Here is a 17,118-nt window from a genome sequence, read left to right as displayed (position 1 = left end):
ATTCTTAGGCAAACAAGATAATCTGCAAAGACCTTTTAGTCTGTTTCTGGAAATCACCTACCTGGTATAGGTGGATGCAGGGGAGACAGTTTCTAGTAAACTAGATAAGAACAGCCATCAACTGACCTTCAACTTTAACCTTTCCTATGGTCTATAAACATCTAATTGCCTATATTAAATCCTTTATGTATTGAAATGTCTTAATGTCTTCTCTTTTATTGAGTAAACTCTGACTGATAGACTGCCTAGAGTGCTTTTATGTTTAATCTATTCCCTGTCCAAAGGAAGATTGAATTAAATATTATGACATAGTATCTGGGCAAAGCAATGACATGACCATTGATATTTCCATTTGTTTAAAATTAAGAATTGCAAATAGCTGATAGTTTACTGAGGTGAGTTTCTAAAATCACTCATTTTCTATAGAATTTCTATGAACTGGAGTGAGATATTATTTAAATGTGCATGCAGCTAGTCAAAAATCAAATAAAGACAATATGCAGAATGATATAAAATTAAGCGACCTAATCTGATAAACTTGATTGCTTTTTTTTTTTTTTGCAAATTATGAATAATTGCTCAGCAAATCCCTTCATAGTCAATGTTCTTTACCTCTACTTCCATAAGAATCACAAAGGATAAACCAGTAAGGAATATCACAAAGTCATTTTATTCCCCTAGCTGAGTTGTAAACAATTATATTTCTCTATCTCAGAAAAATAACTCATATGAAAATTATTAGCCACTTTCAATCTATTCACTTCTACAATATTAGATTCTCCTGCATCCTTTCTTGGATCTTACATGGATGTGACAGAAAACATAAAATAGATCTGGCCACATCCTATTTCCATCAGCACAGTTTAGGAACTCCCTGAAGAATAAAGACTTTTCAGGCACAAACTAGCTACCCTTCTCCCATTTCTGCAAACTCTACTAATGCTTATAACTGTTAATGGTGGCCCTTTATTGAATAGCTGATACTTATCAATATATAAATTATATTTTGGCAATAACTGCATTTATTGTCACCCATAGTATCTGCCAGAAAAAGATTTTTATCTGAACACACACACTTTTTTCTTTTGCTTCTATAAATGAAATAATCTATGTGCTATAAAAATAACTTCCTATTTTATTTTTTTCGTCAAGTCTGTGGAATGTACTGGAGCCACAGAGTGACATAAAATTTCTCCTTGATCAAATTTTAATTGGGTTTTTCTGAGCCCTCTTCTTGACTAGGCCCTGACCGTGGTTCTGATCCTTGAGGGGTCTGCTAATTTAGTTTTAGCAAGAATTTTGTTAGGTCAGTTCAGGAAAAATCCTCACCTTGATATCTGATCCCCTCACTTTGCTCATTGGTTAGCAATCTCTAGGGTCTGTTTGTTTGTTTTACCTTATTTGCAGTCAAATGTGATCTCTCTCTTTTTTAGTATAACTCTTTTTATGTAGTTTAGATTCTTAGAAACACCATAACGTTATATTTACGCTCTCATTTCTCCTCTAAAACAACTGATGTGGAAAGAAATGAAATCAGAATATAAAAGTAGTAAAACTGGAGCTTAATTGCATTAAAAATGAGTAATATAGCCACACTGAAAGAGATGAGAAAAAACTGCTAAGTTAAATAACTTTGGTAAACACTGTCTTGATTTCATCTTGTAAATCTAAAAACTATATATATATATATGTATGTATGTATGTATGTATGTATTGCTACTGCTAAGTCACTTCAGTCATGTCCAATTCTGTGCGACCCCATAGATGGCAGCCCACCAGGCTCCCCAGTCCCTGGGATTCTCCAGGCAAGAACACCGGAGTGGCTTGCCATTTCCTTCTCCAATGCATGAAAGTGAAAAGTGAAAGTGACGTTGCTCAGTCGTGTCCGACCCTCAGCAACCCCATGGACTGCAGCCTACCAGGCTCCTCCATCCATGGGACTTTACAGGCAAGAGTACTGGAGTGGGGTGCCATTGCCTTCTCCATATATATGTATTCAGTTCAGTTCAGTTCATTTCAGTAGCTCAGTTGTGTCCGACTCTTTGTGACCCCATGAATCACAGCATGCCAGGCCTCCCTCTCCATCACCAACTCCCAGAGTTCACTCAAACTCATGTCCATCGAGTTGGTGATGCCATTCAGCCATCTCATCCTCTGTTGTCCCCTTTTCCTCCTGCCCCCAATCCCTCCCAGCATCAGAGTCTTTTCCAATGAATCAACTCTTTGCATGAGGTGACCAAAGTATTGGAGTTTCAACTTTAGCATCATTCATTCCAAAGAACACCCAGGGCTGATCTCCTTATTACGCATACATAAATTTTGAATTCTAGCCAGTAAGTTTGGTTTTCATTGGAGTACAAGAGAACAATTTTGAAATTACTTAATGCATATAAATAAACATATTGTGGATGGTGAAAGTCAGTATTCTCCCTCTCAGGGAAAGGAATTAAATAAAAAAGGTGTAAATCAGGTATGAGTGTGAACTCAAGATCACACACACACACACACATACATAAATTGAAGGTATTGATATATTGATATATGTTCCATGTTTTGTTTCATTTTATGAGAGAGCTTAGTTGATAATTTTTTCTTTGTAATTGTCAGATTTTCAGAGCAAAGTGATACTAGCCTAAATGATGTTGGGAATTATTTTCTCTTCTTCCTTGAATCTGAAGACTTACTACATGATATGAGATATTTCTTCATGCGAATATTTGGAATTACTCTCCCTTGATGCTCACTGGACCCATAATTTCTGTGTGGGAATATTGTTAGCAAAGATTCAATTCTTTTATAGGAGGTAAACTATTCAGACTTTCTATTTTCTTGTATCAGTGGGTCTAAGTTTTATTTACAAATAAATTAGGGTATAGTCAAATACATTGCTGTAAAATCTATTAATTCATAGAATTAGTAGTGACACAGCCCATGCTTCATTTAATACTGCTCATTTGTGGTTTTTTCCTTAAAAAAAATCATTCTTAGGGCAAGATATATCTGTTTTATTAGTCTTTTCAAAAAATCAACTTTACAGTTTTGTTGATTTTTCTCTATTACCCTATACTACGCTATGTAATACTATACTACACTATACTATACTATTCTATTCTATACTATATATACTACACTATACAGTGCTATATTATATAATAGCATACTATACTACACTATACAATATTATACCATAGTATTGCATTCTATACTGTTCTGTAATATACTATATGAAAGATGGAGATGTTCTATACAGTCAGCAAACACAACACCAGGAGCAGACTGTGGCACAGACCATGAACTCCTTATTGCCAAATTCAGACTTAAATTGAAGAAAGTAGGGAAAACCACTAGACCATTTAGGTATGGCCCAAATCAAATCCCTTAGGATTATACAGTGCAAGTGACAAATAGATTCAAGGGATTAGAACTGATAGAGTGTCTGAAGAACTATGGACAGTTTGTGACATTGTACAGGAGGCAAGGATCAAGACCATCCCCAAGGAAAAGAAATACAAAAAGGCAAAATGGTTGTCTGAGGATGCCTTACAAATAGCTGTGAATAGAAGAGAAGTGAAAGGCAAAGGAGAAAAGGAAAGATACACCCATTTGAATGCAGAGTTCCAAAGAATAGCATGGAGAGATAAGAAAGCTTTCCTCAGCAATCAATGCAAAGAAATAGAGGAAAACAATAGAATGGGATAGACTAGAGATCTCTTCAAGAAAATTAGACATACCAAGGGAACATTTCATGAACAGATGGGCACAATAAAGGACAGAAATGGTATGGACCTAACAGAAGCAGAAGATATAAAGAAGAGGTGGCAAGAATACACAGAAGAACTATGTAAAAAAGTTCTTCACAATCTAGATAATCACAATGAAGAGAACAACAACCTAGAGTAAGACATCCTGGAATGTGAAGTCAAATGGGCCTTAGAAAGCATCATTACAAACAAAGCTAGTGGAGCTGATGGAATTTCAGATGAGCTATTTCAAATTCTAAAAGATGAGGTTGTGAAAGTGCTGCACTCAATATGCCAGCAAATTAAAAAAATTGACCAGTGGCCACAGGACTGGAAAAAGTCAGTTTTCATTCCAATTCAAAAGAAAGGCAATGCCAAAGAATGCTCAAACTACTGCACAATTGCACTCACCTCACACTCTAGTAAAGTAGTGCAAATTTACTTCATTTCAAAATTCTCCAAGCCAGGCTTCAACAGTACATGATCCGTGAATGCCCACATGTCCAAGTTGGATTTAGAGAAGACACAGGAACCAGAGATCAAACTACCAACATCCACTGGACCATGAAAAAAGCAAGAGAGTTAAAAATATATATATATATATATATATATATTTCTGCTTTATTGACTATGCCAAAGCCTTTGACTCTGTGGATCACCAAAAACTGTGGAAAATTCTTCAAAAGATGGGAATACCAGACCACCTGACCTGCCTCTTGAGAAACCTATATGCAGGTCAGGAAGCAACAGTTAGAACTGGACATGGAACAACAGACTGGTTCCAAATAGGGAAAGGAGTACGTCAAGGCTGTATATTGTCACCCTACTTATTTAACTTATGTGTAGAGTACATCATGAGAAATGCTGGGCTGGATGAATCACAAACTGGAATCAAGATTGCTGGGAGAAATATCAATAACCTCAGATATGCAGATGACACCACCCTTATGGCAGAAAGTGAAGAAGAACTAAAAAGCCTCTTGATGAAAGTGAAAGAGGAGACTGAAAAAGTTGGCTTAAATCCCAAAATTCAGAAAACTAAGATCATGGCATCTGGCCCCATCACTTCATGGCAAATAGATGGGGAAAAAGTGGCAACAGTGACTTACTTTATTTTTCTGGGCTCTAAAATCACTGCAGATGGTGATTGTAGCCATGAAATTAAAAGAAGCTTACTCCTTGGAAGGAAAGTTATGACTAACCTAGAAAGCATATTAAAAAGCAGAGGCATTACTTTGCCAACAAAAGTCCGTCTAGTCAAGGCTATGGTTTTTCCTGTGGTCATGTATGGATGTGAGAGTTGGACTGTGAAGAAAGCTGAGTGCCGAAGAATTGATGCTTTTGAACTGTGGTGTTGGAGAAGACTCTTGTGAGTCCCTTGGACTGCATGGAGATCCAACCAGTCCATCCTAAAGGAGATCAGTCCTGGGTGTTCATTGGAAGGACTGATGCTGAAGCTGAAACTCCAATACTTTGGCCACCTCATGTGAAGGGTTGACTCATTGGAAAAGACCCTGATTCTGGGAGGGATTGGGGGCAGGAGGAGAAGGGGACAACAGAGGATGAGATGGTGGATGACATCACCGACTCGATGGACATGAATTTGGGTAAACTCCAGGAGTTGGCGATGGACAGGGAGGCCCTGCATGCTGTGGTTCATGGGGTTGCAAAGAGTCGGACACTACTGAATGACTGAACTGAACTGAACTGAATCCAAAGAGATATGATATAAGAGTGCTTCCCTTGCCTCAGGTTATATTTGTTAGCTGTATTATTTTTTGTTTGTAGGTGTGATTTCCTGTTGTTTCAACAGCATCTTGAAATGGCTAGACAATTGATTTTTAACCTCTCTTCTTTTCTTATACATAGGGTCAAGCTATACATTTTGAAGTGTTGCTTCAAGTAGATCCAAGCAGTTTTGATATATTATATCATCAGTTGATTTACTTCAAAACACTTTCTGTTTCTCATTGTGATATCCCCTTTATTACATTGGTTATTTAGACACATAAGCTTAGTTTTTGACCATGATATTCTAGTTTTCTTTTGTTGTCCATTTCTAAATTAATTTTACTGTGATCAGAGAATATAATCTGACTGATCTAAATCCTGGCTTTATGAGCTTTTAAAATTTAACAGTGACCCCAAATATTCCCATCCATTTAAAAATCTTGTCTCAGCACCCTGTTGCAGCATTTGTGGGGAGTTCTTATGTGCAAGGTGGGTGGTGGTTTAGTCAGTAAGTAATGTCTGATTCTTTGCAATCCCATGAACTGTAGCCTGCCAGGTTCCTCTGTCCATGGGTTCTCTAGGAAGAATACTGGAGAGTGTAGCCATTCCTTCTCCAGGGGATCTTCCAACCCAGGAATCAGACCTGTGTCTTCTGCATTGCAGGCAGATTCTTTGCCAAATGAGCTATGAGGGAAGCACCATGCAGGGTGGGGTCTAGAGTAAAGCACAAGAAGTGTTTTGGGCACAAAATGCAAGCATTTTCAGGATCCTGCAACTGGAGGGTCAGCTTTGACAAGATGTGCCTATTTAAATTTAATGCTCTAGATGCTTCTTTTCTTCACCCTAACCTGAGTCCAGTATATATATCAGTAAGTTAAGTATGTTTATTGGTTGTTCAGATCTTGTATATTCTCATTTTCCCCCTATTTTTCTCAATATTTCCTGTTTATGACTTCTTTTGCTTTTCATAATTTTAGGTGTTTTGTAGTATGCATACAGTTGTATGCATAGAGTTGTGTTATCTTCCTAATGGATTGACTCTTTTTCTTATTAAATCTCTCTTTATATGTCTAATAATCTGGGTTTTTTTTTGTTTATTTTAAAGAACTCTTTGTATTATTCTATTATAGAATTTACACATATTATATTTTTCCATTCTTGCAATTTTAATCTTTCTATATTATTATATTCAAGATGTGTGTCATCTGTAAGCAGCATATAAATCATTTAAATTCAGTCTGTCAATTATAATCTTTAAATTTGCATATTTGTTTTGTATCTTTACTGTGGTTACATAATGGATTTATTCTAAGATCTTGCTATTTGTTTTCTATTTAAATGTAAGCATTTTTTCCCTTACTTTCCTATTTCCATTATTTATCTATTAGCTAGTTGATTGTAAGTTCACTTACAGTTATGTTAATTGTTACCTTAATGATACAACTTATATCCTTTACTCAATTTAGCCTAACAGAAACAACATTTTCTGGTTGTGGGTACCAGACTCCAATTCAGCCTCTTGGTTTTACATCCTTGGGGTGGTATCCTTCCATGTACTCCAGTTGACTTATATAACTGATAGGATATTATGGAAATGATATTATGACTTCCAAAGCAAAGTCATAGCTTTTGTCTTCTTCTTGCCTAGATCACTTGCTTGGGACAATGCAGCTACCACATCAGAAGGACACCTAGAGGGGCTAGAGGGAAGTCAAGCATCCCAATAAGGCAATTGATAGTGAGAAATAGAGCTCTATGGATGCTTGGTGCCAATTTGTCAACTAACCTGTCTTTCAGACCCAGTTGAACCTTCAGATGACCATGATCCTGGACATCATTTGGGCGACAATCTTATGAAAGTCTCTGAGTGTGGATGGAGCAGCTCATCTGTTACCAAGCTCCTATCCTGCAGAACCTAAGTGAGATAATAAACATTTATTGCTGTTTTAAGCACTGGGTTTCTGCCTAATTAATTATGCAGCTGAAAAAAATCAGACATCCACCCATATTTGGACTGTGGAATCTTTTCATTATATGTATCCCTTACTTATGGGCTTCTGAAGTGGCACTAGTGGTAAAGAACCCACCTGTCAATGCAGGATAAATAAGAGACCCCGATTCAACCCTTGGGTTGGAAAGACCTCCTGGAGAAAGGCATGGCAATCATTCAAGAATTCTTGCCTGGAACATCCCCATGGACAGAGGAGCTTGGCAGCCTGCAGTCCATGGCGTCGCAAAGAGGTCAACACAACTGAAGCGGCTTAGCAGACATGCACTCATCCCTTTATTTGCTTTGGAATTTTAGTTGTCATGCATTTCAGTATTGCATACTGTATGTGAAAACCCCCAGGAGAGGATTTTACAGGCATATTTGTTTACATTTATTCATGTTCTGAAATATCTCCATTGCTTTTCTATTCTTCTTGCATTTCCATGAAACTTTCTGGGATAAATTTTCTCCTAACTGACAAGCATCCATTAATATGCCTTTTGTTGCAGGACTGCCAGGAACAAATTTCATCCATTTTCTTTGCCTATATCTTTGTTTTATCTTCACTTTCCTTTTACTATTTTGAAGATGTTTCAGGGTATGAAAGTCCAACTTTCAAATACTTTCTGTCAGCTTTAAAGATGTCATTCCATTATTTCTTAGGTTCTATTGTATCTTTCTTCCTGATGAAATGTCAGCTATTAGTCATGATTTTTATTTTTTTATAATAATAGGTTTATAATACTGCCTTCAAGATTGCTTTTTAATTTGGAATAACCAGCAGTTTCACTGTGATGTATCAACATTGTGTTTATCCCACATGCATTTTACAAATCCTATTGAGCCTCAGGTTAAAGTTTTGGAAAATCCATGGATGTTATATTTTCAAATCTTGCTTTCCTTTCTTTCTAGAACGCCAATTACATATATATATATATATTAGATATTATTTACATATTAGATATTTTAAGACATCTCAAATGTCTTTTATGTACTGTTCTATATTTTTCATCACTTTGTTTCTCTGTTTTAATTTGGATTTTTCTACTGCTTTTGTCTACTCATTCACAAATCCTGTCCTCTGTTTATATTTTTTGTGCCAAAAATCAATCAGTTTATCTCTCTATATATTTTTTTCATATGTATTCTATCTATACATATATCCGCTCTACATATTACATATATTCTCTCTCTCTCCATATATATATACTTATATATTTTCACTTGTAAAATTACAGAATGTCTGTGTTCAGTTCAGTTCAGTCGCTCAGTCGTGTCCGACTCTTTGAGACCCCATGAATCACAGCACGCCAGGCCTCCCTGCCCATTACCATCTTCCGGAGTTCACTCAGACTCACGTCCATCGAGTCAGTGATGCCATCCAGCCATCTCATCCTCTGTCGTCCCTTTCTCCTCCTGCCCCCAATTCCTCCCAGCATCAGAGTCTTTTCCAATGAGTCAACTCTTCGCATAAGGTGGCCAAAGTAATGGAGCTTCAGCTTTAGCATCATTCCTTCCAAAGAAATCCCAGAGTTGATCTCCTTCAGAACGGACTGGTTGGATGTCCTTGCAGTCCAAGGGACTCTCAAGAGTTTTCTCCAACACCACAGTTCAAAAGCATCAGTTCTTCAGTGCTCTGCCTTCTTCACAGTCCAACTCTCACATCCATACATGACCACAGGAAAAACCATAGCCTTGACTAGATGGACCTTAGTCAGCAAAGCAATATCTCTGCTTTTGAATAGGCTGTCTAGGTTGGTAATAACTTTTCTTCCAAGGAGTAAGCATCCTTTAATTTCATGGCTGCAGTCACCATTAAGTTGCATCTATTTTTTGAGCTTATCCATTTTTTTGTTATTTTAGAAAACTTATTTATTCTTTTCAGTATTTTATATGCATATTTTATTATTATTTTTAACTTAAATTTATTTATTTTAATTGGAGGCTAATTACTTTACAATATTGTATTGGTTTTGACATACATCAACATGAATTTGCCACAGGTATACAGGTGTTCCTCATCCTGAACCCCCTCCCACCTCCCTCCCCATACCATCCCTTTGGGTCATCCCAGTGGACCAGTCCCAAGCATCCTGTATCCTGCATGGAACCTAGACTGGCAATTCATTTCTTATATGATATTATACATGTTTCAATGCCATTCTCCCAAATCATCCCACCCTCTCCCTTTCCCACAGAGTCCAAAAGTCTGTTCTATACATCTTTTGCTGTCTCACATACAGGGTTATCATTACCATCTGTCTAAATTCCATATATATGTGTTAGTATACTGTATTGATGTTTTTATTTCTGGCTTACTTCACCCTGTATAATAGGTTCCAGTTTCATCCACCTCATTAGAACTGATTCAAATGTATTCTTTTTAATGGCTAAGTAATACTCCATTGTGTATATGTACCATAACTTTCTTATCCATTCATCTGCTGATGGGCATCTAGGTTGCTTCCATGTCCTGCCTATTATAAACAGTGCTGTGATGAACATTGGGGTATATGTGTCTGTTTCAGTTCTGGTTTCCTCAGTGTGTATGCCCAGCAGTGGGATTGCTGGGTCATAAGGCAGTTCTATTCCAGTATTTTAAGGAATCTCCACACTGTTCTCCATAGTGGCTGTACTAGTTTGCATTTCCACCAACAGTGTAAGAGGGTTCCCTTTTCTCCACACCCTCTCCAGCATTTATTGCTTGTAGACTTTTGGATCACAGCCATTTGGATCGCAGCCATTCTGACTGGCATGAAATGGTACCTCATTGTGGTTTTGATTTGCATTTCTCTGATAATGAGTGATGTTGAGCATCTTTTCATGTGTTTGTTAGCCATCTTTATGTCTTCTTTGGAGAAATATTGATTTAGTTCTTTGGCCCATTTTTTTGATTGGATCATTTATTTTTCTGGAATTGAGCTGCAGGAGTTGCTTGTATATTTTTGAGATTAGTTGTTTGTCAGTTGCTTCATTTGCTATTATTTTCTCTCATTCTGAAAGCTGTCTTTTCACCTTTCTTATAGTTTCCTTTGTTGTGCAGAAGCTTTTAATTTTAATTAGGTCCCATATGTTTATTTTTCCTTTTATTTCCAATATTCTCGGAGGTGGGTCATAGGAGGATACTGATGTGGTTTATGTCGGAGAGTGTTTTGCCTATGTTCTCCTCTAGGAGTTTTATAGTTTCTGGTTTTATGTTTTTATATTTAATCCATTTTGAGTTTATTTTTGTGTATGGTGTTAGAAAGTGTTCTAGTTTCATTTTTTACAAGTGGTTGACCAGTTTTCCTAGCACCACTTGTTAAAGAGGTTGTCTTTAATCCATTGTATATTGTTGACTCCTTTGTCGAAGATAAGGTGTCCATAGGTGTGTGGACTTATCTCTGGGCTTTCTATTTTGTTCCATTGATCTGTATTTCTGTCTTTGTGCCAGTACCATAGTGTCTTGATGACTATGGCTTTGTAGTAGAGCCTGAAGTCAGGCAAGTTGATCCCTCTAGTTCCATTCTTCTTTCTCAAGATTGCTTTGGCTATTCAAGGTTTTTTGTATTTCCATACAAATTGTGAAATTATGTGTTCTAGCTCTGTGAAAAATACCGTTGGGAGCTTGATAGGGATTGCATTGAATCTATAGATGGCTTTGGGTAGTATACTCATTTTTACTGTATTGATTCTTTCAATCCATGAACATGGTATATTTCTCCATCTATTAGTGTCCTCTTTGACTTCTTTCACCAGTGTTTTATAGTTTTCTATATATAGGTCTTTAGTTTCTTTAGGTAGATATATTCCTAAGTATTTTATTCTTTTCATTGCAATGGTGAATGGAATTGTTTTCTTAATTTGTCTTTCTATTTTCTCATTATTAGTGTATAGGAATGCAAGGGATTTCTGTGTGTTGATTTTATATCCTGCAACTTTACTATATTCATTGATAGTCCTAGTAATTTTCTGGTCGAGTCTTTAGGGTTTTCTATGTAGAGGATCATGTCATCTGCAAACAGTGAGAGTTTAACTTCTTCTTCTCCAGTTTGGATTCCTTTTATTTCTTTTTCTGCTCAGATTGCTGTGGCCAAAACTTCCAAAACTAGGTTGAATAGTAGTGGTGAAAGTGGGCACCCCTGTTTTGTTCCTGACTTTAGGGGAAATGCTTTCAATTTTTCACCATCATTCATTTATATAAAGGTAACAATAAATGGCAGAATATATGCATAGCACTATTGAGGCTGAGGTGACATTTTCCTTAACAGATTGTCCAATATCCTCTCTTAGGCTGGTAAAGTAGGGGCATATCATCTGAATTCAGTTATGGACTGAACTGAGGTAAAATTGTAATTTTAGTAAAGAGCAAAAATCAGACTTTCTATGGTTATTCCTTGTTTCTAGAGTCTCAGGGCTTTAAATTGAAAACTGTGGGTTTACCTGGTCCTTTCTTCCAGTAGTTCCTAAGTTCTACTCCCTGATGTTTAAGCACAGGATGGTGGCTGAAACATCTGCTCTATTTGTCTAAGATTCTTTTCTTAGATTTTTAGCCACTCAATTTGTGCAACTTTAGAGCTAACCAAATGCCTTGAGGGGAGAACAGGTGTATTAATCTTTAATTTTGCCTGTCCAAAAGATTATGTAAAACTCTGTCTCTTAGTCTATAGTAAGTTTATTCCTAAATCCAAAAATTGGATTATCTAAAACTCTTTCTAAAGATTATGTAAAACTCTGTCTGTCTATAGAAAGTTTATTCCTAAATCCAAAAATTGAAAAAAAATACCCACAATATATTCATCAGAAGGTGGTATATCCAAATTTACATACTATTTAGCAATAAAAATAGCTATTAAAAATACTGTAATATGTAAAAACATGTGTGAACCTCAATAAAATTATGCTAAATGAAAGATGTGAGACAAAAAGCATATGTATTATATGACTTCATTTACATGGTGTCATGGAATAATCTGCCTTAGGAAAAAGATCAAAGACTGCTTGGAACTGAGAGAGAATTGACAGTATTAGGACAGGAGTTAACTTTTGGAGATAATGTAAATTGTATATTTTGATTGTGGTACTGGATATATAAGTATGAACAGTTGATATATACTTAAAAGTGAAAATTTTATTTTTATTTTTTCCTTAAAAATGTAATTTAATATACACAGTATAAAACCTACTATTTTAAGCTTTTAGAATATACAAGTTCTGCTCAAAATTGAAGAACATCAAAGAAAAGACTGAGTCTGATGCCAAGCAGGGCCCTATGGCTCTCCCAGGCATGGAGGTCTTTTTGTTCCCATTTCTTACAGGCAAGACTCCAGCCTCCATGACCTTCCATAGGGCAGAACAGCTACTAATCAAGGGAGGGGCAGCCACAAAACCACCTGAGGCAAGATTAAAAGACAGAGAAACTCATCAAGATTAAGTAACCAAGCACCTGAGACCCTGCAACAAACCTAATCTTGTCAGCAACTCCTTGAAATTTTGCAGAATAAGGATGCAAGATGGTTACTACCTTGATCCTTATCACATACCCTTGTCTGACACAGCTCCTGAGGTTCTAGCCTACTGTGTTACCCCTTTGTACAGCAAAGAAATGAAGCTACTCTTTCTTTCTCCTATAAAAGAAAAAAAGATAAAATATAAAGTTTTGTGGTGTTAAGCATATTCATATTATACGGTTATTGCCATCATTGTCTTAAAAACTCTTTCCATTTTGAAGAACTGAAATTTTGTCCTCATTAAGCAGCAATTCTTCTTCCATCTCCCTCTAGGCCCTTGTGGTCACCATTCTATTTTCCACATCTGTGAATTTTATTATTCCAGGTACTCACATAATTGGAACCAAACAGTATGGAGCTTTTTTTGTGACTGGAGGTGTATATTTATTTTATGCAGATTAAATCTCAATAAAGCTGAGAAATTTAAAAAAGCAACATAAGCAAAACTATTATTATTCCTGCATTTGATAAACATATTATCTACAGTTGTGTATACTATATTCTCAGTATTTGTCTGAAAATTGTTTTCCCAAAGTATTTTTATTGTATTCAATGTTTTGTATTGTATGTGATTTTTTTCAGTTTCATGTTCTGATTAGCAATTTGGCATAGTCAATTCATTATTTTCTGTAGACCACGATGTGTTTCATTGAGAAAATATTCTCCCCCAACCCTGCAAAAACATCCAGAAGCCTCAGAGTAGATCTGCTCAATGAAGTATAATATTCTCTTTTTCATAGAAAACATGTAATTCAATTTTGATAATTTTTTAAGTCCATCTCTTTTCCTTCACTAAGAGTTTGTCTTCAACACATATTTTTACTAAACCAAACTGTCAAATATGCTATTTACTATATGTTTAAATAGTTTGCAAATTTTAGTCATAAAAGTGGAAAGCCTTCTAATTCTTGTTTCATTTAAACAAATAGTATACATTTATTTCATCAAAAAGGGAGCTCCATCAAAATTTTAACACTACTTGAAATTTCCCGAAAAGAAATTACAGATATTAAAACATGCTAAAAAGCCTCTTATTTGAAAAATGTGTATTAAATGAAATACATATGGACACACCAGGGCTTCCCAGGTAGCTCAGTGGTAAAGAATCCACCTGTAGTGCACGAGACACTGGTTGGATCCCTGGGTCAGGAAGATCCCCTGGAGGAGGGTCCAGTAACCCACTCCAGTATTCTTGCCTGGAGAATCCCATGGACATATGAGCCTGGCAGGCTACAGTCCATGGGGTCACAAAGAGTCAGACATGACTGAAGCCACTGAGCACATGGACACACCAATAGAACTGAAAAGAAATTCCCAAATAGAACCTAGTAATTATGTAAGATAATATATGATAAAGATAACATAGTAAATCAATAGATTAAAAAAATAGATTTTTAAACTTTAAAACAAATGTTAGTAAGAACACTGGATAGTGTATTAATTAGCTTTTATCTGCATAAAAAAACCAAAGCTAAAAGCTTGTGTTAATTCAAAATTTAGTAATTTAACTAACACTTATTATTGCTTCCAAATCCAATCAAGAGGAAGTTTCTATTGATGGACTGACCTCTGCTGGGACTGAGTCTGAGCTTGACAGGATAGATGGACCATCTGGAAAGCTTGGATGGAGGGAGGAGCTCAGTCTCATGTCTGGCAGAGTGTGGAAAAAACACACTCATGACTCAGGTCCAGAAAGAGTAAAGGATTAAGACTAAGCTTGACAGCATTGTAGAAACAAAAATAAAATGGCTGCTTGTCCAAATTACCATAAGAGACATCAAAAGATAGATTATAAAGAGGGAGAAAGAGTGGGACTTATTTCATTGACAAACAGCTATTACTAGAATATATGAAAAGCTACTAAAAACTAAGATAATAAACTGGACAGAAAAAAATGGACAAAATATTGTAATAATTTATCTAATGGAAAAAATAGAAAGGGCCATTGCACTTATAAATTCTGCTTAATTTCACCCCTAAAGAAAATGCAAACTAAAAACTATACAATGCTGCTTTTATTCATCTACTGGCTTCACAAAAAATCCAATGGTTTGAAACTATGCTTTAATGGCAAAGTTCTAGGGAAAAAGGATAAATAAATAAATGGGTAAATATTCACATTGGCTGTATCTCATTTTGTTTAATCTTCTCTCTATTGATTTTAATCTGATGTTTTCAATCTTTATCTCTGCCCAGTAATTTCACAACAAGCAAGCTTATTCACAAATCATTAGTTATTTTTTCAGTGGTGCATCTTTGGACTGGATTCTTCTAAGTGAGATTGCTTTAGCCAAGAATAAATGATTGGTTAATATTGCCAATTCTTTTCTTATAGGGCTTCTATTATTTTGCTTTTATTACCAGTGATATGTTTATAATATAAATAGTTTACATATTCAAAACTTAAATTAAGGAAGTAGAAGCACACTGCAATATTAAAAACAAATGGACACAAAAGATCTAACTGTGTATCAAACGGGTACTATAGTGTACAGGAAAATGAAATTGTTATGGGTGATTTTGAAAGCAGAATTCTTAAATGCAATGTCTTATAAAGTGAAAAGAAGCTGTAAAAAACCTTCAGCTTCACTCATTTATTTAAGTTTTAGTAATCCCATCATCAAACCAGTCAATTCTAAAGGAAATCAACCCTGAATATTCACTGGAAGGACTGATGCTGAAACTGAAGCTTCGATACTTTGGCCACCTGATGCAAAGAGCCGACTCACTGGAAAATACCCTGATAATGGGAAAGATTGAAGGTAGGAGGAGAAAAGGGCAACAGAGGATGAGATGGTTGGATGGCATCACTGACTCAATGGACATGAATTTGAGCAAACTCTGGGAGATAGAAAAGGATAATGAAGCCTGGTGATCTGCAGCTCATGGAGACACAAAGAGTGGGACATGACTTAGTGCCTGAATAGCAACAATCTCAACATTACGATTTTGGCATTTTGCTACTTATACAGTTTAAGAAAGCTGAGAAAAATTCAACTAAGTGACTCTCTCAATAGTGGTAGAAGTACAGATCTTCAACACAGGGTAACACAGATATAAACATAAAGTAAGACACATTAGTGTTTAATAGGAAAAATTTGACTTGCTCATTTGGTTTGAGATTGTCACTAAATCTAAAAGATTATAACGTTATTGACTTCTTGGGACTTCCCTGGTGGTCCAGTGGCTAAAACTCTGTGCTTCCAATGCAGAGGGTGCATGTCTGATCCCTGGTTGGGGAACTAAGATCCCAGATGCTGTGTGGTGTGGCCACATATGAAGTCATATGTGTATATACATATATACACATATGTCAGACATGGCTAGCAGCTAAGCATACACATACACACACACACACATTTGAAAAGTGAAAGTGTTAGTTGCTCAGTCCTGTCTGACTCTGTGACTCGATAGACTGTAACCTGCCAGGCTCCTCTGTCCATGGCTCCCCTCTCCAGGTAAGAATACTGGAGTGGGTTGCCATTCCCTTCTCCAGGGGATCTTCCTGACTCAGGGATCAACCCCTGGTCTCTAGCACTGCAGGCAGGTTCTTTACCATCTGAAACACCAGGGAAACCCATATAATATATAGTTGTCTCTTCTGAAAATTCCTCAGCAATTGATCTCCTTACTCTTTTTTAATTATCCCAGCACCAAGGATATCATTCTATTGTAGATTTAATATTAGTTCTGTGGCTACTCCACTTCTACTAGATGCCGCTCTGAGAATTAACCTAATCTCTCTAATTCCCTGATGCACAACTAGAGATGATGACCATCTGCCTGACAGGACTGATTCCTGAAGGAGCTGGTCAAGTTGTGGGAACTGTGATTTCTTATCACCAAGTCCTTCACAGCACTTTCCAGCCATAGTACCTTTCATGAGTCATTTTCATGAGTGATACTGAGATTTGAGGGTGCCCCTGCACATCCCACCAACCTTGAAAACCCTGACAATTTCTGAAGTAAAAGGACAGAGCTCCAACTTTGTACTTTGAGAAAAATGCCTGCAACAAAAGTGGTTCTAGATACCCAACAAGACACATGAGAATGGCTTGTAAATGGCAAAACATCATAAAAAGCTGATTATCACTGTTACTAAAAGAAGCCATTTCAATTTTGTATTGTTGTCAGTCAGTTCAGTCTCACAGTCGTGTCTGACTCTTTG

Source organism: Ovis aries, chromosome 17, assembly GCF_016772045.2.
Source record: "Ovis aries strain OAR_USU_Benz2616 breed Rambouillet chromosome 17, ARS-UI_Ramb_v3.0, whole genome shotgun sequence".
NCBI lineage: Eukaryota > Metazoa > Chordata > Mammalia > Artiodactyla > Bovidae > Ovis > Ovis aries.
The sequence above is the reverse complement of the archived record's forward strand: the minus strand, read 5'-3'. Positions refer to the sequence as shown.